The sequence below is a fragment of the Anser anser genome (assembly GCF_964211835.1).
Source record: "Anser anser genome assembly, chromosome: 15".
In the NCBI taxonomy this organism is placed as follows: domain Eukaryota; kingdom Metazoa; phylum Chordata; class Aves; order Anseriformes; family Anatidae; genus Anser; species Anser anser.
This window is the reverse complement of record NC_139736.1, coordinates 413,585-436,671: the sequence shown is the minus strand read 5'-3', so window position 1 is coordinate 436,671 and position 23,087 is coordinate 413,585. Positions and strand designations below refer to the sequence as shown.

The window sequence follows — 23,087 nt, the reverse complement described above, 5'->3', positions numbered from 1 at the left end:
ATGGCATGTTTTAGCTCCCTTTGGAACAGAGCAGACCCCAGCATACAGCAGGACAAGGCAAGCTGCTGCCTCCTGTGCCTGAGCCAGCCGGTGGGTGTACCTGCGAGAGCACTGCTCCGCCCAGGGAGCCAGGAGGATTGTGACCAGGCACATGGCTCGGTGGTGTGCAGGAGCTTCCCCGCGCTCTCTGGCGTGCTGGGGACCCCAACTCTGGCACTGGCTATGCAGGGCAGGCAGGTGCAAGGACACAGGTGAGCCTTCACTGCTGGGACAGTGAGGGGAGGCTGCTGCTGGCACGGGCCTGGCCCAGCTCTGCTCCCTGCTCCCGGGGTTCAAGCAGCCCATACACTGACCAGCTAGGTTTCCTGTCCTGGATTTTGTCTTTGTTTCCTGAGCTTCTTTGTCCCATCAACCTGAAGGCAGTGTTGGTTCCCCATTCCAAGAGAGAAATTGTCTCCAACAGGAATTTGAGCTCTTTTGCCTTCTCTGGAGACACCCTGCAGAGCCAGTGGGATGATGACAGCTGCACCTCGCAGGGCAGCACTGCAGGACCTGCTCTGCAGAAAGGAAAAGGCGCCTCTGTGGGAACATCCTGCAAACCTGGGGAGGCACCAGAGAGGTTGACCTGGAGCAGAAATGCTGAGAAATACCCCTGCTGCTGCCCAGCCAAGGCACCCAACTGCTCCTCAGGCAGGCAGGCACAGGGCCCCTGCACCCTCCCCAGCACCCACCTTCCCAGCACACGTTCCCTACCCATTGCTCTCCAAACCCTGGGAACTATCTACTTCTACCCCATCAGCTTTCCCATTCCTTCAGTCTGCTCGCTGCCTCTGCTTTACAGCAGCCTGGGATGCCCGCTTCTGCCTCCTCACCGCTTGCTCTGCCTCCCTGTCCCAAATTTCCCTGTCCCCTGTGTCGAACACTAACCATGTTTTATAGACACACCTCTCATACTCATTTACTGTCTGGGGCTTTCCATTTCACAGTCTACCTCCTCGGTCTACATTTCTACGTTGCTTCGGATAAACATCTGGCCCATACAAAAATTTCCTCGAGTTCTTTGTTCAGGGATATTTGCTTATCACAGCACTGCTGACACAGAGACATTTCTCAATATGTTTTGTTCCAAATAAATGGGCCAGCCAGACAACCAGGTAAAGCCTATCACACAGCTATCATTGCTAGACAAACCCACCCTGCACACTCAGCCCCAGGGACAGGCAGTCCAGTCTCACTTCTATGGCTCCAGCAAATACATTTACCTCTTCTTTGCTCCACGTGGGAGGACAAAACGGAAAGACAAAGCCATTGGACAGCGGTTCCCCGTACTGGCTGCCTGCTCCTACTATGACCCAGGCTCAGCCTGCAGCAGTTGGTGCTAGTTTTTATCCCTGTATGGGACTCCATCCCAGGCAGCAGAGAAAGGAAAGTGAGGGCTGTCCCACACACGCATTGCTTTCCCCACCTTTGCCCAGGACTTGACGCAGTGGAGCTGGGGAGCAGGTGGCTGCACAGGGCGCTGCTGAGCTCCTCCCCAGCCCCTGGGCACAGGGAAGGGGGAATGCAGAGAGCTCAGTGGGCATTCGCTAAATCCAACAGAAAATATTCCCCTGATTCTCCTCAATAAATCCAAAATCACAATTTTATTAGTTCTATACCCAGTGGTGCATTCTGTTCCTGCTGGAAAAGAGGGGCAAGGAAAAAAAGACAGGAAAATTGTTGGTTGTAGTGGCATTTGTCTGGGAGCCTGGAAAAACAGGAAGACAATGCACAGTACGTTTGTGCTGATGACAGCCTGATATCTTGTCTACACATAGACATTTTCTATGCCTTCACAAAAACATATCTTCACCATCTGTGTAAGCACCATTCATGTGCTGCAGCAAAATCTGAGGGGCTGTAAAAGACACCACAAGGGACTTGTGAACTGGGAGCATTTCACAGTTTGTGGGGAAGAAAGTTCCCCTTCTTCGGCTTGCTATGTTCTTTGCAGGTTAGACAGGCTTGATTTTCCATCTCTCATCCAGTTGTTGCTTACTAGCTCCACGGGTGAACATTCCTGCACACAATTTGTACTATGGTAAGGGGATGTACAGGAGTTTGGTTATTACTACCAATGTCATCAGCTTTAATCTCATGGCAACCACAACCTATGGGAGAGTAACAGACAACTGCCTCTAGTGTATGTTCAACTCAGCACAGCCTAACTGCTTGTGTTGCTATAACACAGTTTGCACACAGTGAGTGAAGGAGCACTGTCCTACAGATTATGTTTGAATCATCAGAGACGTGGTGTGAAAGGCAATGCCAACCTGCAAGGCAAACAGCACAGCAGAGAACAGCTTTTGCCCCAGTGGGCATAACTGCTGGAAAGCACACCTCAGTCAAAGGGGGAATCAGGGAATCAGCAGTCAGCAAGGAGGCAGGGTGTGGGCTCATGCCACCAGCCAAGAACGCTGCTTCTGAGGAGTTCTTGGCACAGCACAGAGCCAATCTCTGCAGATTTCAAAGGCAAATCAGCAATTCTAGTTCCATCCGAGAATCAGCACAAACAGGATTGACAGCCCCAACTCGCTGGAATGTGCCTTGCTCGTCCCCAGCGTGTCATTGCAATCAGCATCCCAACTGAAATCTCTGGGAAACAAAAGCGCATCCAGAGAAAGACTTAAATCACAGAACCATACAGCAATTAAAAGTCGTGTTCATAACAGAGTCATTTGTGCTGGTTCTCATATTCTTTACATTGGAGCAGCACGTAATAACCATTTCAATTAAATTACGCTTCTCCAAGGTGCATTAACCACTTTTATCCATCCGATTAATTGGACCCATCTCTACTGCATTGAGCAGAATTACATCACTCCAGAGGGAAAGCAGACAGTTAATAAAAAGTGTTGTTGTGGTACTAATGCAGGAACACTTTGCTATCAAGCACGTACACTCACACACGTTTATTACAAATTGTCTAGTCAAACACAGATGCATGGTTTTACCTGCATGCATGTAGTTAAGCACATCTAGCAGGCAAACACACATCTGCTCTCGGAAAGGATGAATTGCTGTAGGCTTGCATGTTTTGCGGCATCAACATCTCCAGAAGATGTCCTTCAAGTCCAGCGTTATCATCCGATTTTCTTTGCTTCCTGGGACTTCAGTCCCTTGCCCCGTAACTCCCAGGCAGCTCTGCACGGGGTAACAAAGCCCTTGCGCTGCCTGGAGCCAACAAACGGGCATCCCATCACACACTCCAAGCACTGCTGCCTTTGTGTGGCTAGATGTGCTTGGCCCTGTGCTCCGCTAATTACCACTGTGTGACAGGGCAACTTCCCAGTTGCCTGGACGTCACACCAGTGGGCTCTGATCCTGCTGCTTCCCTTCCTCCTAGGGTACAGAGCCTGGCAGTTCTGCTGAAGGCAAAGGCTTCGGTGAAGGAAATTGCACAGGGCCCAATTTGTGCAGAAAGAGCTGACCTGCTGCCATGACCTGGGGGTGAGATTTTATTTACTTGAGAGGGATGAATGATTCCATGCAAATTCTTCAGGCACTCAGTTCTTCAGATTCTTCTGGACAAGAAATGAAGAGTGATGCTTCCCATGCAGCAAAGGAGACATCGGTGATGAGCAGCAGCTGTAGAAGGGCAGCGTATACATAAAATATGGTGAATGGGACATCTTGATGCGTGCATGGTGGTCACAGTGCATTTGCAGTCAGCACACAGACACCACGGCAGCTGTGCATGGGCTGGAGCCCCAAGGTGTGCTCCCAACAACAGCTAAGAAAAGATCTTAAAAAAATTTGCTTGCTGGCTCTGGGGCTTTGTAAATAGGGTCCCTATGGTTCAATGAGCCCTGCCGCTTTGTCATGATTCCAGTTTCCCTATGGGAGCAGCTACCTTGACACCTCTTGGGAATTAAATTATCTTTTGATGTGAGACAGTGCATACAGGAGAGCTGCCAAATGCACCTAGATGAGTATAGCCCACATGAACTCCGGGGAGTTGCGCTAGAATATGGTAAGACTAGGTAGGCACTGGAACCTTACCCTTTTCCCCAAACCAGACATATACTGAAAGGAGCAGGAATGGAAGAGAGACAGCTGTGCCAAAGAGGGAAAGGTCTTTTGCAGGATCCTGCCTGATCAACCTCTGATCTGTGCTGGAGGGAAGGTGTTGGGATGGCAGAGAGGCACACACGTTTGTATTTCTACGTGCAAGCATCCATGTTGTAGGAAGGGCAGCTATCTCATTCATTCTCTCCACAGGCACAGATAATATAGCCTCAGGAGCATGCAGTTATCAAAATGTTATAAATTGTTACCTTTTAAATAGTGTGGTAATTTGCTAGTCCATTACAGGAGGAGTTCTAGGATACAAGGAGCACGCTATGAAAAATTATGCCTTCTGAGTCACTGCTGACCTCTGTAGCTGAGGTGCTCTCGGAACTGCTCCATTATGTCAGACTACCCTGAGCAATTAGCCATCCATCAGAGCTCGTCAATGTGTCATGGTGCTACAGAAGACACCACACATTCCTGACAGTTCCCTTACTGGAAACGCTTGCTGCATAGGTGCCACTTGCAATCATGCTGGTGTAACCTGCTGCCACCAGCAGAATGCTCCCAGCAGGGAAAACCTCAGTTGCTCTCTGTAGCCACCTCTCCTTCCGTAATTAAGGTATTTTCATAGACCTCACAAATGAAATAAGCCAGTTAATTTTAGTCCAGTGGTTCCAATTTAAGAATTCTGCAAAATTGGAAATAAATAAAATCCTTTTTTACAATCACTGCCTTTTTTTTTTTTTTCTGACAGTGCTGCTGCTGAGCACTGTCCGTGCATAAGCCAGCAGAAAAGCTGCTTGCTCTGGCATGGCAGCACTGATGCTTCCCAATAGGACCCGCTCCTTTGTGGACACAGTGGAGAGAGCCATGCTGCCTGTCTGGCACCTTCCTGACAGATGTTCAGGTCCCTTCTTTTCATGGCAGTCCTCCAGCTCTATTACAAAGTCTCATTATTTCTGAAATTCCCAAATCCTACTTTCTCTGTGTCAAGTCTTTCTGTATGGCCTGAACGGTCATAAAAAGCCTCCACACGTTTCACAGACCACCCTGTTTTGTGCCATCAAAGGCTGTTTCTTGCAACTAAGCCTCCAGGCAAGATCCTCGTAACAGTGAGATATGGCCAGCAAGGCCGCTTATCAGCCCACTGTTTTCTTGCAGTTTGGGGAAGGAGGTAGCTCCAGGTCTATTCAGCTCACAACAGGAGAATTACATCTGTTACATTGTTTTTGTGCAAAGCGAAGGGATATTTCTCCTAACCTATGTTTTAATTTCTGCACATAAATCCCTCCAAACTTAAACCTCCCATTTATTTTACGTGCTTAGATATTTCCTCGTGAGTTGCAGGTGAAATCCATGTCCTGGCATCCACATAAAAGCAAATGCAGAAGGAACGTGTCCCGGCTATATAAGGTATCATCCCTGGAGACAAATCTTTCCTTGCTGGGGAGGAAATCCTCAAGGCTCATGAATTTCTCTATGAAAAATACATACGTTTCAGGACACAAATAAACATGTAAATACATGACGTGCTATTCCTAGGCTCTCTGGTCAGGAAGCAACAGACAACTTGCAGTTCCTAAAAAACTTGCACCCAGCTTCCTTGCAAGCCACTTATTAAACACACAGAAAATATCCAGCACCTGGGGAAGAGTTACCACCTTGGAAACATGCACAGTGCACTATGATAACATCACACACAAAACACACGTGCTGGTACCACTCTGATCTAGCAAACCACTGCAGAATGACAACACTTGGGAAGCTGCCACTGTAATTCAGGAGCTGCTGGGCCAGGAAGGTGAAGAGAGGAGCGCTGGCGTGGCTGGCAGAGCTTCGCCACAGGGCCCACGACTACTCCCTGTCCTCTGGGAGCACCCAGAGCTGCCTGCTGTCTGTCCAGGAAAAGTATCCAAAGGTTTCAGCCACAGGGTGGCTGCTGCAGTGCTTGTTGGCATAGGACAGCGTGAGGCAGAGGGCAGGTCTTCCCTAGTTTGTTTCCTCCGCATACATATTTCTCAGAGGAAACACTATCAGGGAGCTCTGTGGGATCGTGAATATGAATTGCTTTGACCTCACTTAGTCTGATATGGTGGAGTATTAAATCTCTATTTTTCAAGCATTAAGGCTGTGTAATAGAAGGATGCTGCGAGCAATTTGCAATAAGATGAAGGGATATTACTGTCCTGGGAGACAGACAATCCAACCACATCCACAAATTGATAACAGAGATAGTGGCTTAGGTTCACCCTAGCTATTAATTAAGGGCATGTTTTATGTGGAGGACAATACCAGTTTACACAGGCAGGTACTACTGGTCTTCCCTTCCCTGTTGTGAGCAGCTTTCCTGGACCTGGAGAGCAGCCAGGTGGGTCAGCTTACCTTGCTGAACCTCAGTTCACGCACTTACACCTGAATCTCTGACAGGCAAAATTAATTTCTCAAGCCTTTAGCACAGCAGCGTCAGAGCTGCTGTTCTGCCTGCTCGTGAGCAGCCGGCGCTGCTGGAAGCAGCTGCAGCTGGGCGCAGTGTGCAAGCCCTCCTTCCAGGGACATTCAAAGACTTGGCCAGACCAAAGAGTTACCAACTGTGTTGAGAGCTAACATGTCTCTAGTCGCTAATGAGCAGCTAACCATGTCCTGAGCTCTTCCTTTGCCCTCAGAACTTGCTGCCTCATTATCTGGCTGATCCCCATCTCTCAGGAAAGAAACCCAAAACCAGATTTCATTCTTTTTTACCTCTGTATTTCTCATCTTTGCTGCTCACATCATCCTGCTCAGTCGAGACAGGATCCGTCTCCCACCCAATGCCCTCAGCAGGCTTTCACTTTCCTTCCCCTGCACTGAGTGCAGTGGGACTCTCACATCCATTACTCGGGCTGATTACAGGGCCACTAACTTGTCTTAATTACCAGCAGAATATTATCCTCTTATAGCCTTTTGCTCCTCTCCCTAGAATTTAGCAGCAAGCCTGCAACAAGCCCTGAAAGCTGATCCCCGCACCGGCTTGCAAGACCCACTGCTGCTCCTGTCTGACTTAAGAGAATGCCCCTCAGGTTGCACTCCGGTCCTCCGGGCGAGGCCAGGCCAGCGTAAAGGGGCCACTGGCAGCACGCTGCAAGGCGAAGCACAGCAGAGGGCAAGAACCGAGTCAGGTGTGAGGCAGCTCCCCGGAGTAAGGACAGCGACCCGCACCCTCCGGAGTCAGCCAGATGGATGGAGCTGAAGCACGCTGAAAACCCCACCGAGCTCCAGCAGTAACATCGTGTCGGACTGCTCTTCTGGAGAGTGCCTGCCCTTGCTGGTGGCTGCCCAAGATGTTCTATAGAGCTAAATAATGCAGGTCAGCAGTGGAAGTACGTATATAATACTGGAGGAAATAGTGCAAGAGTCCTGTGTAATGAATCAGTTAAAGCATCTCTTCTCACAGACAGACACCCCTTGGGAAGAACTGAGTCAGAGATACATCGGTGGGATAGGTCAGGAAGGCAGAAGAGCTATATTTTTCCCAGATGCAATTAAAAAATGGAGAATTGATGTGGTAGCGAGGACAGGAAGACTGTTCCAGACTCCTGCTCCTGCTGACTGCTGCCCATCCCTAATGCTCTGTGTTAGGGCCCACATGAAGGTCATGCACACACATTTCTGGAAAATCATGTTCAAAGACATGGTGAGCTTCCAGATGGAAAGTGTGAGCCCTTACAAACAGAAAGCAAAAATTTACAAAACAAAGGGAGGGAAACAAAAAGTTGGAAGTCAGGCCATCAAGAGTGAAAGGAGCATCCTTTGGTGTCAGTGAGCATGTGTCCACAGCCTGCAGACCACGCCTGGTTGCAGCCTCACCCTCCATCTGCCCACCTATGAAGCCAAAACTCATCCTGGGACAGCAGCGGTCATCAGCCCAGCAAGCAGGGAAACCTCTGTGCTTTTGCGTGCCGTTCAATTGTGCCACATCCTAGCCTGCTCTTTGAAATCAAGATCTCTACTGTATCCTGGCATATTGTGGATTACAAGATTTCAGTCTGCCTGCTGCAGCTCAGCTGTATGTCTGATCTTGGGTGAGGAATTTCTCTTTATACCAAACTGTCTATTCAAGTCATAAAAATAGGCTTTTTTTCCTTCTGTAAGTGCAACACTTTTCATATTTTTACTTCCAGCTGTCTAGATAGTATTTCACTTTTTTCATTTCTAGTGCTCGCTCTCAGTTATTTAATGTGAATTTCTAGGGCATGGTGCCCTTAGCAGACATCAGAGCAATATAACACAAGAAATCAGATATATGCTGTTCCAGGAGAAAGCAGGAACAAAAAGACAAACTAGGCTCTTAATACATATGGTGCTTTTGATTCATGGAATATAGAAAATTGTATTTGATTATATCTGTAATGGATCCTCGTAACTTTAGATTAGGGTTATGCTGATGGCCCAACTAATGGACAGTTTATTGCAGGAATAGATTTCATCCCATCATATTTTTTTCCTGATATCAATTACTTTGAATGTTTAAATGTCTCATTTCTCTGGATGTTTATTGCTCAATTTTCTTTTCTAAAAAAAACCCCTACACACACAATGCCCCTGGTGTTCCTCTGCTAAGTTGCAAGGAACTGGTTTGCCTGCTCCTGGAATCCAGAAGCATACTGTCACCTACCAGGTGCATAGGTCGGAGTAAGATCCATGTTTGTGGCTTACAGCTATTGAAGTCATCCCAGCGTGATGCCATGAGGTAATAGAGTCAAAGTTCTCTTAGCAGACAAGTGGATGTTATTGGAAAACAAAAAAAGAAAAAAAGAAAAAAAAAACAATAATAAAAAGCTCATTAAATTAATCTGTCTAAGAAGGAAAAAGAACTTGTAGGATTGCTGCCTGTGAGATTAACAGCAAATCTGATGATAAAAGAGGTTGGAAGCAAAGATGGTTTGGCGGAAAGCATTTCGTTTTCGGTCAACTTATATTAGTAAAGCCCTGAAGAATAGAATCATTAAATTATTACTCTCTGAAGCAGTGCAGAACGGCCTTGAAGGAAATGCTGTCATGTCAGTAAAGAGTTTAGGCGTCTGTGGAGGTACCAGAGATGTTCCTTACTGATTTGAGGGCTAGGGGCAGAGGGCAGCAAGGTTGGTGGATTTTTCACTTTGACTGGCTCTCACCATGTCTGAAACTATCTAGGAAAAAAAAAAAAAAAAAAACTTGCAGAGAAAAATGCCACCTTTGTCCTACTTTAAATACCAGCCAAACTGCTTGACACCAGTGATTTCAGAATGATCTCTGCTATGTACTTTGCAGAAGTATGTTCTGCCTCACTCCAGAACTGATCACCGTCAGTCAAAGGGTGGCACGATGCCAATTTCCCTGAGGAGCTATGGTCCCCAATCAAGAAAAGATACAGAGCTGTTTGAGGGCATTTGTCAGGGCCATGGGCTGACACGTGTCAGTGAGGAACAGTGGGTGCACGTTTCAAGGAGAGTTTTTTATTTTTACTTTTTTAATCTTCAGCTAAATTCTTCAGTTTGGCCAATGTGCCCAGAGGAGAAAACCCAGGGGCTCCTCAGCCCAGAGGCATTTTACTGTCACAGCCCTGATTTCTTGGAGAAGAAGAGAAAAACCTGATGACAGAGTTGTATGAGAGCTCCATCAAAGAGGGCAAGGCTGCTGTGCCCAGAGGAACAGATTTTCCCAAGCAGAACAAATCCCCAGGTTCCTGGTGCTTTGCAGGCACGTCCCTGGCCATTTCATCCCATCTCCATTAGCTGCAGAGCCCAGTGCCAGATGCTCAAGGCCACTGTGGTGCCCGGCTCCCTGCTCGCATGGCCCAGCACCAGGAAGGCAGGCTCTGGCTCCGCAGAGAAGCCCAGGAGTCTCCCACGGTCTGAGATCATTGCTGCAAGCCTGGGGTCCAAGCCAAGCACCCCTCTCCTGAAGACCTCAGACTGCCTGTGGATGAGACTAAAAGACTCTTCCAAGGATTGAGGATGCCCTTGGGTCAGCATGAGCATCAAGATAAAGCCCACATGCCCATAAGGCTGCCAGGCTGGCAGAAGGTCAGGAGTCAGTGCTGTGCAGAGACGAAAGGGCATGCAAGGTCCCCTCGTGATGAAGGTGACACACCGAAGCAAGACACACTTCTGCATTACAGTCCCTGAACGGGGCACCACACCAACCGCAGAGGCTTCAGCAAGGGCAGAGGAGAGGGGACGTGCCCGGGGCAGTGCCTCGCACTGCCAGCAAGAGCAGCAGGCCCCTTGCACCAGCAGAAATTCCTGCACCCGGGAATGCAGAGCTGCTTCACCCTCTGCAAAAGCACACTCATTCACATACAGGCCGCATGTTATTGCTGCTCCAAGAAGAGAACTAGATCCACTTATTTTTTTCATTAAAATGCAAATTAATTTAATAAAAAGTAGAATTGTAAATTAATGAAGCACTTAAAAATTCTACATAATACAAGGCTAATACTTACTCTGTAGAATTTCCTCCAGTTAATATCACCACTAACTCTCCCGAGCGGGACCAGCCTGGCAGCTCCACCGATCTAAATCAGTCTCTTTGATCGGTGATGGGATCAGAGCTCGCCGAATGGGCACGTTGCCTTTTTATTGCTTTGCAATTACTGGGGGCAGCTGAGAAGCCTGCCTCCTCTGCGGGAAGCTCATCCTGCGAGGATGTGCCTGCCCCGTCTCGGCCGACGCACCCCGGAGCGGGGACATTCCCTCTCCCCTTCGCAGAGGAGCGGCGGATGCCGGTGGGTGGCCGCAGCCCCGGCTCGCCCGGCAGCACGGGGGCTGCTGCCCTGCACCGAGCTCCGGGGGAGGGCTGCCCTCCCACGGCCTCAGGCTGTAACAACTTTTTTTTTTTCTTTCCCCTAATACAAAGCGCTAGATTCAGGCGTTGGCTCCCACGACAAAATGTGCAGCATGCGGGCTGCGGGGCTGTCTCCAAGGAAGGGCTGGTGGCCAGTCCCATCTCACTGCTGTCAGGCTCACAGACACACCAGCTGCCATAGATCTTCCCCAGGGAGCGACTGGATTCGTGGCAGCCCCTCAGCATCACTGTCCCTTTTCTGCAGGGTGGGAGCAGGGTGACAGGAGAAAGTGCCTTGGTAAGGTCTGATATTGTCCCAGGCTGCCTTCAAGACAAATCTGACTCAAGGAAACAAACCGTTCCCCTGAAGGGACAGGTGCAAGGCTTGTTTTCTGCACTTTCCCTTTTTAATACCTCTACGGAAACGCTGTAGAAAATTCATCCTTAAAGCAGAACAAGAGAAGCATGCTCAGAAAATGGTGGCCAAGGCAAGCAAGGTATTTCCAGTGGGATGAATCCCTCCTGGCTTACCGGTCCACATCTGAGCTGATCGCCTTCTGCTTTTTATAGTAAATGGAGAGCAAATGCGATTTTGAAACTGTTCAATTCACCTTAAGGTAAGCAGCTGAAGTAGGTCAGGTAAACCACGCCACAAAATCACCCTTCCCTCTCCGCTAGCTATAAAGAGAGCCCAGGCAGACAGCTTCATGGGGACGTTGCACTGGTACGTGCCCAGAGTTGGAGGACACGAATCGTGCCCCTGACCTGTCTGGATGGGACCCCGTGCACCCCATGTGCACCCACCACAACTCACGCAGCACGGAGCCCCAGGTGGCATGTGCCACACTGCAGGCTGTCACAGGCCGGCCCTGGTGGCCCCAGCAGGACCTCCCTGCCACGCCAGGACCTGCCAGGCTCCTCTGCTTCTGGCCAGCCAGCAGGGACCGCGAAGGCTTCGCGATGGTGTTAATCACCCGCCACACTCATTTACTGCCATGTGTACACCACTGCCAGGAACATTATCCCTTAAATAAAACTCACCCACCCTATTATTGTAATGTCAACTGTGAACCTCTCAGATAAGCCCTGCAGACAATTTATAATTACACAGAAGTAGCTCTTGTACATTGCACCAAGGGGCCATCAGGAGAGGATTTAGGTCTTTCACAGAGCCAGCATTTGACAGGTCTTTTTGCTGTTATTTCATCTTGACAGCTCCTTGCCACCCAGCTCCTCCTGTGGCTCCACACTCATGCTTTGTTGTGTGATCTCAGGTGAAAAGAGCACGTAATGGGCAATAATTGTGGGTGATTACTATTTACTTGTTAACTTTGCTTGGCAGAGCAGCTGTGATGGATGCAGGGACTAGAATATTCTCTTTATCCCCTGTAGCACTTAGAGTGAACTGGTGCTTAATTCAAAGGCTGAAATCTATAAAAAAGAAGACGAAACCCATCATTAAATTTCTCTTAGTGGCTATGTGCATAATTCATCCAAACACCATCAAATATAAATGGCCTTGTGTCAGGATGAACAGTACAGGCACAGCAAATCCAACCTGCTCTAGGAGACAGAAACTGTGAAGATGCCTCTTACCACATTAATGAGATCAGGCACCAAAGCACGTCCAAGGAGCATCCTAAGCAGGACATGACGATTGGACTGAGCCGCCTGTGAGCAGCCCCTGCTCCCCAGGCATACCTGGCCCTGTCCTTGCCGATCAGCCCCCAGGCCCCTCGCTACTGCTGGGCATAACTGGCTGGGGAAGTCTGGAGATTTATTGGTCCGGGTCTTCTGTCCAAAAAAAAAAAAAAAAACCAACAAAAAAACATTACTTTTAAAGCCTGATCAATATTTACAAACAGCGGGCAAAATGAGTCATACAGATTGCACGTTAGCAGTCATGGTGCTAATGGGAAGCTGGGCAATGCCTTCCCCACGCCACAGCAGGGACCAGAGCAGTGGTCACCCCCCACAGCCAGCTGCCCTGCCGGTACACCAGGCTGGGCCACAGTCTCCCTGCCGGTGGCCAGCACAGAGCTCGGGCAGTGCAGAGCTGCCTCCAGCACGGTGAGGGACACGAGGAGCCCGAGTGAGCTCTGCAGTCCCTCATTCTCTTATGGCCTCGACTTGTTCGGCAAAGCTGTTTGCTTGCAGTGGTACACCACTTTATTTTTTTTTCCACAATTTAAAAACATTTGTATAGATTACGATATCTAAATTGTTTATTGTTCCATGCTAGTGTCTGAACTTTGACTGGGAGCTGAATGACCCCAATTTCACAAGCAGCAGTCATATACTGGTAAACAATCCTTGTTTCACACAAGCAGATGTTAATCTACAGTGGTTTAGCAAAGGTTTGTAACAAGTTTTCTAGAAAGTTGAGATTTTTTTCAATTATTTGAAAAACACCAAGTTATTTAATAAATCACAGCAAGTTGTTTTGCAAAAGTATCCTTTGAACCATTAGATATTATTGTGAATGCCAATTTTTCTTCCCACCTTATGGCAGGATAAAGATACCCCACTCAATTTTCATCAAAAGCACATGAAAGCAATCAAAGCTCCTGTAGTTTCTATGGAAATAAGGGATGCAAATTGGGATTGCGTGGTGCCTTTTTTCTTGAATTTATCCATAAAAATGCAAATACTCTTCAACAGATACTGAAATATTTGCCTTGTTCTAAGGGAAGCAAAATATACAGATGAGACTCTTTTGTCCACTGGCTCTCCTGGCAAAGAGATTTGACAGCTCTTGGAGCATGAGCTGAACAAGCCCTGTCAGAGCATGAAAACAGTGGCAGAACTGGCTCTGCCATGTGTGTACCTGGCCCCAAAGGGCTGCAGCTTGCTCCTCACAGGTCCCTCAGCCACCAGTATTAACAAACAGGTTCTCCCACCCTTTCCCACAATGCAGACTCCTCCATCCACAGGTATCTTGTGGCTCCCTGCCCAAAATGCAAGGTCATCCCAGCCCCTCTGCTGCTGAGCTAGAAGAGCAACATTATCTCTTTGGTGTGGAAAACAGACAAGCCAGAGGAACAGCACAAACAAATCACATTTGTGATGCATCTGCTTTACTTTCTTGCCAGACATTTCAGAGAAGAAAACACAATGGAGGATATCCTGCTCCTGTGCACAGCCACATCCTATCCAGCAGCAGGGACTGATCAAGACTGTACAGCAGGGGGGGTTGATTAACTCCCTTCTAAACTGAAGGATACAGAATAGTTAATGCTAGCAAAGGCCTTTGGGTTATTCCCCTAAGTGCTCTCCTGCTCTCTCCTTTTATTCTGTAAGCTGTCTTGTGTGCTTCGTACAGCACTTACTGATAAATAATCAAACAGTTCTGGGAAATGCTGATCCATAGCTGGGTCTCTCGCTCTGCAGTGAGGTCCAGGTGCCCAAGAGCAGCAGTACCACTGCCACGTGGAGACCTCACAGGAAGATGGGGCTTGTCCCTGGTGCATACCCTCTGCTTGAGGGCTTAGGGAAATTTAAAAGGTCTAGGAATGGTATTTTGTATCACTGTCACTGTGCCAAAATTAATGACAAACCCTGGAATTCTACTACTAAAACTGCAAGAGTGAACTATAGAATGCTTCATCTTCACGATTGTAACTTGCAATTAATTGTGCTGCCACTATATGCACAACAGCTAGATCAAAGAACTGAACAGAGATCAAAACAATTAGTAGATCACTTCGTTTACAGTTGAAAGAACCAAATTAGATATAGCAAAGACATAGCCTGGCTTAGCTGCTTCTCTTAACACCTCTGGAAGAGAAAAGCCATTCAATAAACTGTGGAAAAAATAAAGATTGTTTACAGTACAGACAGAGAAGTCATGATGGTCTGTCTGCTGACTTTTCCTTTCCGAGGGTGCAAAACATCTAAATGAGATTGCCTGTGTAGTTCTGCAGACCTAACAGCCTCCTAAAACAGGTCCCGAGAGCTACCTGGTCTGGCATTTCCTAGGGTAGAGATAGTTCTGGGTTTTTTGAAACATAATAGCTTTCACACCTGCTAGTACATTACTAAGCACCTGTACCAGCTGCTCAGTTCAGATTTAGCCACTCCCCACAATTTTTCCTAAAATTCTTGTGAAAATACATTCCAGCTACACCTAACATTGATTCCCAAATACCTCCAGCAGGACTGTGTCGTGCTGTCTGGGGACACTCCCCCTTCCCTGAGCAGGTGGAAGAGATCAGTGAGGGACACTGTGGATTTTTAAGTTTTTAGCCTTGGAGTGCTATCTTTGAGAAAGATGCTGTAGTGTAACCAGACAGCAATTCTTCTGGTGAGCTTGTATAAGTGATTCCTGACATACATTAAGCTGGATGCCACATTCGTGACCACAAACAGTCGCTCTGGACTGCAGTGCCGGTCTGTATCATTGCAGGGTTACAGATGTGGGCTCCATGCTGGGACTGCTCACTACCACAAGCCCGGAGGGTGCCCACCTTGCCAAAGTCTCCTCCAGGAGCCCCTTACAAGCCCCACACACAGACCAAGCACAGAAGACAGCTGTTGACATGCATTAGAAAGATTAGAAATAAGGGGCTTTGCCGGACCTCACTGCCAGCAGGAGAGAAGGGACCAGGAACAGAGAGGCAAGACCTAGGAGGCAATGCCTCCCGAACAGCGAGCGTGGAGCAGTTACTGCTGCCAGCCCCACCACCAGGTGACTCCCACCGCCCCGTGAGACGACTGTAAAGATCTGCACTAGGCACAGCAGTGCTGCGGCTAGGCACTGACTGCTGTACGCATGCTTGGTGTCCTTGCTGGAGATACACTTCAGCACTGAGCTTTGTCTCCACTGTCGCGTCTGTCACATTGTTTAATTTCTCTTTTTAATTGACTCAGACATTGTTTAATTTCTCTGTTTAATTGGCTCAGACAGAGAGGCTGCAGGCAATGTCATTCTCAAATCATCTCTGAGAACCATCGCAGGCATGAGGGTGACATTACTGGTCATAGGCAGCAAAGTGCTACAGCACCCCTAAAGGTCCACCCCCAGCTGGTAACAAGGAGGCAGTAACAGAGGGCAGGTATAAATCATAGATGTTTGCAGGACAAAGGCTATTAGCAAGGTGCCATCCTAGCTTGTATAGGAGTTGCTTTCATTTAACATACATGCCAACAAGTGAGACAGCAGGTAGGGTGAAAATTCAGCAAAACACACAGCTGACAACAGTATTTGCATCGTTCAAATGAGATGTGCCTGAAGGGAACTTCCAAGACATCTCACCACATGAGCTGGAGGCAGGTAAAGATGGTGAGCAACGAAATCATGCCACATACTTGCAGTCTTAAGAGTAGCCAGTGCAGGGTATATTAAGGCACAATTTTAACAATTTATTGAGACAGATTCAACACATACCTGAAAAAAATATTCAACAAACGTTCTTTTGCATTTTCAAACGTCTTGCATCTGGCATGACCCATACTTTCCCAGTCACACGTATTACACAAACAGATGTTTATCTCTCTAGGTTCAACAGGTACAGTACAATGGCTATTTCAATGGATCAGTTTTGACAGACTGAGGTGCTTCAGAAAGTTATTTTCCACGCTCATTTCTTTTGGTGGGTGCCAGTCTGGACTGGAACAAATAGAGGTGAAAATTTGTAAGCTTAAACTTTCCCTGGAGAGCTACAAGTGTTTGGAGATCTGCAGCACTGCTCACTGAAAAGATTTTTAATAGCTTTGACCTTTGTGTGTTCTGTGCAGTCTCCTTTTGTCAAAAAGTATACATGGAAGAATCCTGGAAAAGAGCTCAAGATAATACCAATGTTCTGCAGATTTTGTAGAGAATAACAGAATGTTTCTTCATGTTTCTGCGATATTGTTCCAAAATTTAGACTACCAGCATCAGCTACCGCAAGCATATAGCGGTTTATAAACAGGAAGGGCAAGTAATTGCTGGTCAGGAGGCAATATAAATATTTGTTATTGCAGATGAGTTATAAATAAGTTATTTGAAATGATGAAATAAATCAGACAATTCATTTGACAAATAAGTATTTGATCAGCTCTGTCTGAATCACTGTGGCCAGCTAGACACCCTGTAAAGAGAGCTCCTTGAATACATGGAATTTATGGGAAGAAATATCACTTCACCTCAGGACACGGAAGCAGATAGCGAAGTGGCCAGATCATCAATTAGCAGGCTTCTGAGCTCTAGAAGAAGGCTCCTAGTGCAAAGGCAGCCCCAGCCCGGGACGCAGGAGGACGAGCAGAAGCAGCCCTGCACAAGCAGAGGTCTCCTGCCTGCAGGGGACGCATGAGGCCGGGGGACACAGCCGCCTGCTGCAGCACCCCTAAATCTGGCAGAGATGCCGCACCCCCTGCACTGGTATTTCCCTGGAAGGGGCACTCATGAGCAGACCAGCGATTTCAGCAAGTTCAGGGACTATTGCTACTGGGGTGTTTAGGTGTCATGGTTTTCAAAGTATGCTAGGCAAACCTGATCCATTTTTTCCCCCCACGTAGATACACAAAAATGAGTGTGTCAGTCTAATAGCTCTGTGTACATTGTGTCTCATCTGTATTCAGCACATCACTAAAATGTGAAGAAGAAAATAGCCCCTGAAAAATAAAAGTATGAGAGATAGGAGGAAACGAGAACTGTGAAAAAAGCAAACAGCTCTCTGCCTGTATTTGACTTCCCAGTCTCTGTCACTCCCACACCCTCTGAGCTGCTGTGTACAGCTCTTAGCTGTTTTGGACTCATGAATGTTCAGAAACATTAGTGTAATCTGCTCTGAGATGTGCACATATTATCCATACTGAAATGTAAAATAGGCAAGAAACAGCATATTTTTGGTGATTTTTTTTCCTTTGTGCATTTTAGCTCAGAACAATCTAATATCTATCTATATAGTTCTTGCCTCCAATAGCTTAAATGCCAGTTTTCTACTGTTTTTACAATCTGGTCTCAAGGGATATAAAGGGCACAATACCCCCCTTAACAAGGAGGAATCACAGAGCTTTGGCTTTACGTGATGAAGGAATGAGAAACATCATCCAAGACAGCTGGAAGTAAAGCCATACCTACTCTTCCCCCACAACAGCAGGTTAGAGCAAGAACGCGACAGTAAGGATGGGATGCTACCAAGCAATTCATGAAGTTTTGATCTGCCAGCGCACAAGCTGGAAGTTTCTCCATCAAAAATCCCATCTGCTTAACCAACGTGGCTGGAAGATTAGCAAGTGTCCAGGAGGATGAAAAGTTTAGCCACAGCAAAAGGGGCAACCTGTTGTCAGAGTATTAGATCTTGGCAGCAAGATGGATAGTTGGATGGCAAGACCCTACCCGTGACAGTAGTGGGTAGGTTAGGCACCACCACTGTAAAACTGCAGTGCTGTTAGCTTCTGGGATTATTAGAACAAAATAAGCGTTCTCCACAGGCTCCTGCACTGGGGTGAAGCGCAGCCCCACAGGGCCACGGCCCCCGGCACCGGGCTCTCTGCGCAGGCAGGGACCAGCCCACAGCAGCCACACCAAAGCAGCAGGAACAGCCGCGGGCAGGGTGCTGGGAACAGGGCCACAGCTGCTCCACCAGCACTGGGCCCTGCTTGTTAATGCTTCACATCTCTGGCATCATCATCAGAAACGTTAGCTCCGTGAGCTCTTCTTGGGGAGGGAGGCTTGTGAGGAAGTGAGGATCCCTTGATAAGAAAAGATGTTAGCGCCTCAAGCGTAAGTTTTAGGAAGAAACTCCCACAGAAATCTCATAAATGTGATTTTCCTACAGTCTCTAAACCCCCAGCCTCTTCCGGCTGGCGCCAATAAAACCTGGGTATTCAGTTTGCACCAGAAGGCTCTGGCACCTGCCCCCAGGACAGGAGGATCACCCAAAGCCAGGAGGAGGAATTGGCAGGTTAAACTTCTCATAGCCAACAACTTCATGGTTTGATTTTTATCAAGGAGTTTTAATGTCACAAAGCAGCAACGGTCCTGCCAGTAGGAGTGATGCTGTGGTCCCCCCGTGGTTCATTTGACAGGGATGTGGGGGGTGGGTGTGCTGGCAAGTGGCAGGTAATCCTTGTGCTGGTGAGGAGCAGCAATGGACCTGTCCATCAGAGGGACCCTCCAAGGCCAGTGCCACCCTCGCCACAGGGGTTGCACCAAAGGCCATGCTTAGCACTGCTGTGAGGACACAGGCTGTGCTCCTCTCTCTGGCTGCAGGAACATCGGGCACCCTGCAGGACAGGTCCAGGCCGGCGTGTAGCAGAATTTTCCGCTCTGTTGTGAATATTTTCTACTCTGTCAACCCTTTATTTAAATGACATTTGGCTGCAGTGCTAAAAGTACAGTATTGAAAATCAATATGTGGAAAGTGTTTGAAAGCCAATCTAAATCAAATATTACAATATGGTGAAGTTAATCATCTGAAATTAACCTTATAACTGCTTGAATCACTCTAATCTATAAAGAAAATCAATATATGCATATCAAATCCTACTCCAAACTGATGTCTGTTCCAGCTGACCATGCAAATGGAAAATAATAGCCAGCAGATGCTTATTGTTCCTTATTATACGTTAACATTCAGCATGGGGCTGAGATACTCTGACAAGGATTCCCCAGGGAGATTTTACCATGAGATGCAGGCAAGGGATCCCACTCTGCAAAATCCAGAGCAGCACTGCAGCAGCAAACCCCCTCCAAGTCGCTCTCACAGCAGTTAATTTCATAGAGCCAGACAGAGCTGTGAGTGACTAACAGGCTGTTTCATGAGGAGAATTGATTGTCTCAGGATAAAAAACAGCTGCTGAAGCACCAGCACCCTCCCAGGACCCAGCTCAGCCCCTAGGCTGCACCCTGGGCTCCACAGCCCAGCAGTGAACAGAGCCAGCTCTGGGCACCAAGCATGGACACAGGCACGTAGGACCCCCAAGTACTTCCAGCACCGCATGTGCAGCGCCCGTGGCCGCCCACCCAGCAGCACCCAGGGGAGCCATCGCAGCCACCTGCACCACACCAGTGTCCTGGGCCAAGTCACAACAGCAGTCCCAAATGTCACCACAGCTGATGCAGCAATCACTGCCTTGTGAGGAATTCACCCAAGGCTGACCAAACCACCCGCCGGCTGTATTCTGTTCTCACAGAAAGCCACTCGAAAATCAAAGCGCGCTGGTGACGCACCCTCACAGTGGCAGCCGCCTGGCAGCGAGAGGCGCAGAGCGATTACCCTCCCTGTCTAGCCATATTTCCAAAGTGGCCATCAACACAGCATTTGCTAGGAGGCTCCGGGATATGACAGTGATAAGTGCTTTGATAGCAGATAGAAATCTATAAATAACAACAGCTTCTCTTAAAAACCTGATTTTAAAATAATGAAGACATTTCTTAAAGTGACACATCTCAACTGTTGATAGTAAAAGCTGGGGGAGGGTCTTTTTGACATCTCAGGAACAGACACAAGGAGTGAGATCTCAGCAGCAACCTGCACTGCCTCAGGAAGGAGCCTGGCATTAGTCAGAGCAAAGCGGAGCAATCATAGGTTTTCCAGATGCTCCTTATTGGCTCCAGAGACAAAGATGGATGAAGGTTCATGGACAGATGCTGTCATCCAGGGAGCATGGCCACTGCAAAGGGGTCCTGCCTGTACCCAGAATGACGAGAAGCACTTGCCTCCACATTCCCCTCGTTGGCAGACCTCCCAGTGTGTGCCAGATACCCTGAGGTCAAAATATTTTCTGCATTAAACCAAATGAAGAAAACAGTAGCAGTTTTCTATCCACCAACCTAACACATATCAGCTCCCTGTCTCTTATCCCAATTCTTCTCCTGCAACAGTCTGTGAGGGTACAACACCCCCAACAATCCCACCAAGACCAGAAGAATTCCAGCGACAACCTGCAAGCCCAGGGTGTTTCTCTTCATGGGGTGCCTGGCAAGACGATCACAAGGCAGTGGATAATACAGGGTGAAGGGAAACCACCAGTAGCTGCTGCTGACTGAACCAAACACTTCTGGATCATTTCCTTTCATCTGAGATAGGATGAAATTGAATTAAAAAATCCTGTTTCCTTCTATCGTCTGAGTGCAGGACTTAAGTCTGGGCTCAGGGTACCCAAGCCCCAAACATTCATTTTAATCTTCTAAAGCTCATGAGAGCACTGCCATAAACTTGTCTCTACTGGATGGGAGGGATCCTGCATGCCACCTGCTGCCATTGTCCCCTCCTGGCAAGGAGCCACACACAGCGTAGCCACACAGCTTGGCCAGAACACAATTATCCCCAAGCCTGAGGCATTGGCTGGTGCTGACAGAGTCCAGATCTGCCTGCAGAGAGAGGAGAGCAGTCTTGCACCTGTGGTCCGAGCACACTCCAGAGATTCCTTTGGCCAATGGAGGTGTCCTTGTCCCCAGACCACTGGCAGCACAGCAGCAGCACAGCCACACCTGCTGCAGGATCCATCTCAGGACAGGCACGGGACCAACAGCTTTTCGTGCCAGGTCACCCAGAGGCACAGGTGAGAGCCCACAGCACACATGCACCACACTGCAGCAGCTGCTTGCACTTAGCCTTTGACTCAGCATCACCTTCTGAAGTTTTGCATGGGTTTGAAATCCAGACGCAAACAATATATTTCCCCCAGAAGGAAGGAGAACCAGCACTGAACTGCACAGACAGTGCCTCAGAATTGAGGCATGCCTACTGGAAATGCTTCCTGAAGCAGCAGGTTGTTACAGAGTGATTAAGAATGGCCCTTTGATAACAGAAATGTGTTTTAATGAATTTCCTGTAATACAAATCCTTTGGGTTCCTCTGGAAAGGCTTTGCACAATCCTCCCTTGCCCTCACTGAAAGGGATACCAAAATATGCAAAAATGCCCCTTTTTAAATACTTTAAGCTGAATTTTAAGTAACTGGCAGCTTTCTCAGTGGTTAAGAATCTCTTAATTTCTTTAAATTACTAGGAGGAGCTGCATCTTCAGAATCAATACTCAGAATTTACAAACAACTCTTCAGGTAAAGAGATTCAATAGCAGAGCTTAGTTCTCACAAAAAGAGCTGGGAGCAGATGCCTTACATCCGAGCTGTGGCAGGGGGCAAGTTTCAGCTGTGGATCTGGCAGAACCATGCTCTCCACCATCACCGGAGGGTGTTATTTTACATTACAAGTTATTTTACACCTAGAGGTTTCTGAGGAAGAAATTGTATTTAACTTAATGGGGGTAGAGTATACAGTGACCAGGATAGAAAAATCTGTCTGCTGGAGCCATGAGCTTCTGCCACAGCATGAAAAGTGATTATTAGAGTAATTACAAATATTAATATCCCAGGCTGTCAGTGAAAGCTCTGGTGAGGGTGGCATTGCACTGGAAATAAGGGGTGCCACAGCAGGGAGCTGGGGTTTGCTGTCCCCACCCTGACTTAGCCTTCACATCTCCTTCACAGACCCTCAGAAAGAGGAACAAGAAGTGGTAAAAGCCCCCCCGGTGCTGGCACTGCTGTGAGCTCCTCCTCATCACCCACGACAGCCCTGGTATCTCCCAGCAACTGACAGAAGAGCTTTGGCAGCCTTCCCTCCGGGTCCCACCCAGCTGCTCCCAGGAAAAAGCTGTCACTTCCCCCGCTACACACACCTGGTGTATTAAGAGGTATTGAGCATACCAGTAATCACAACTGTAAAACAGAGGGCAGGATTTTGCCCAATGTCACTAAAACCATTTATAGTCTATTGGAGGGGACAGTTGTCCCATTAAGAAACCAAAAAGACATTCTGGCTTTCTTCAGCCTCAGGGCTTGGAAGAAAGAAGCATTTACTGCCTAATTAAATTTTAATATACTGGCAGAGTCAAGCTCTTCTTAGGGATCTGCATTGCCAGACTGTGCAGAAAAAGAGCAGGCCAGAGCTGCCTGCAGCCACCAGTGCCTGCTCCCAGCTAGCACGGCATCATCCTGCAGCGCAGGGAGCACAGCACGTCACAGCACACCAGTGTGCTGCTTGCTTCTGCGCATGGATGCACCACCCAGGGAGTCCGAGTCTCTACACAGAGAAGAAGAAATCAGGAAACAAGACACATGCACTCCGATGCAGGAGCAGAGTGTGACTCTGGTACCGGAGGTACAACGCTTTCCTGAGATCTGAAGGACAGCAAAGACAGAGGCAGGGACTTGGCTGACCTTTAACAGGACACTGGTCTGCCACATGCATAGTTGCAGTAGTTTCACATCTCAGTTTGTTATTTATTCTCCACTGCTTGCCAA

At 48.0% G+C, this 23,087-nt stretch overlaps 1 long non-coding RNA gene across 6 annotated transcripts in view; it reads right to left on the bottom strand.

Annotated features, from left to right (window-relative positions):
* The window catches only part of LOC310881805, a 53,037-nt gene that overhangs the window by 7,621 nt on the left and 22,329 nt on the right, over positions 1 to 23,087 (bottom strand). For 3 of the 6 annotated variants that reach the window (XR_014572611.1, XR_014572614.1, XR_014572616.1), the window contains 3 exons: positions 12,451 to 12,648; positions 10,514 to 12,285; positions 612 to 3,627 (listed from right to left, as the gene is read on the bottom strand). This is a non-coding gene — a long non-coding RNA (uncharacterized lncRNA). Of the gene's footprint in view, positions 1 to 353; positions 558 to 611; positions 3,628 to 10,513; positions 12,286 to 12,450; positions 12,649 to 23,087 lie in introns of those variants that run through there. The other 3 variants (XR_014572613.1, XR_014572615.1, XR_014572612.1) reach the window with 3 other exon arrangements.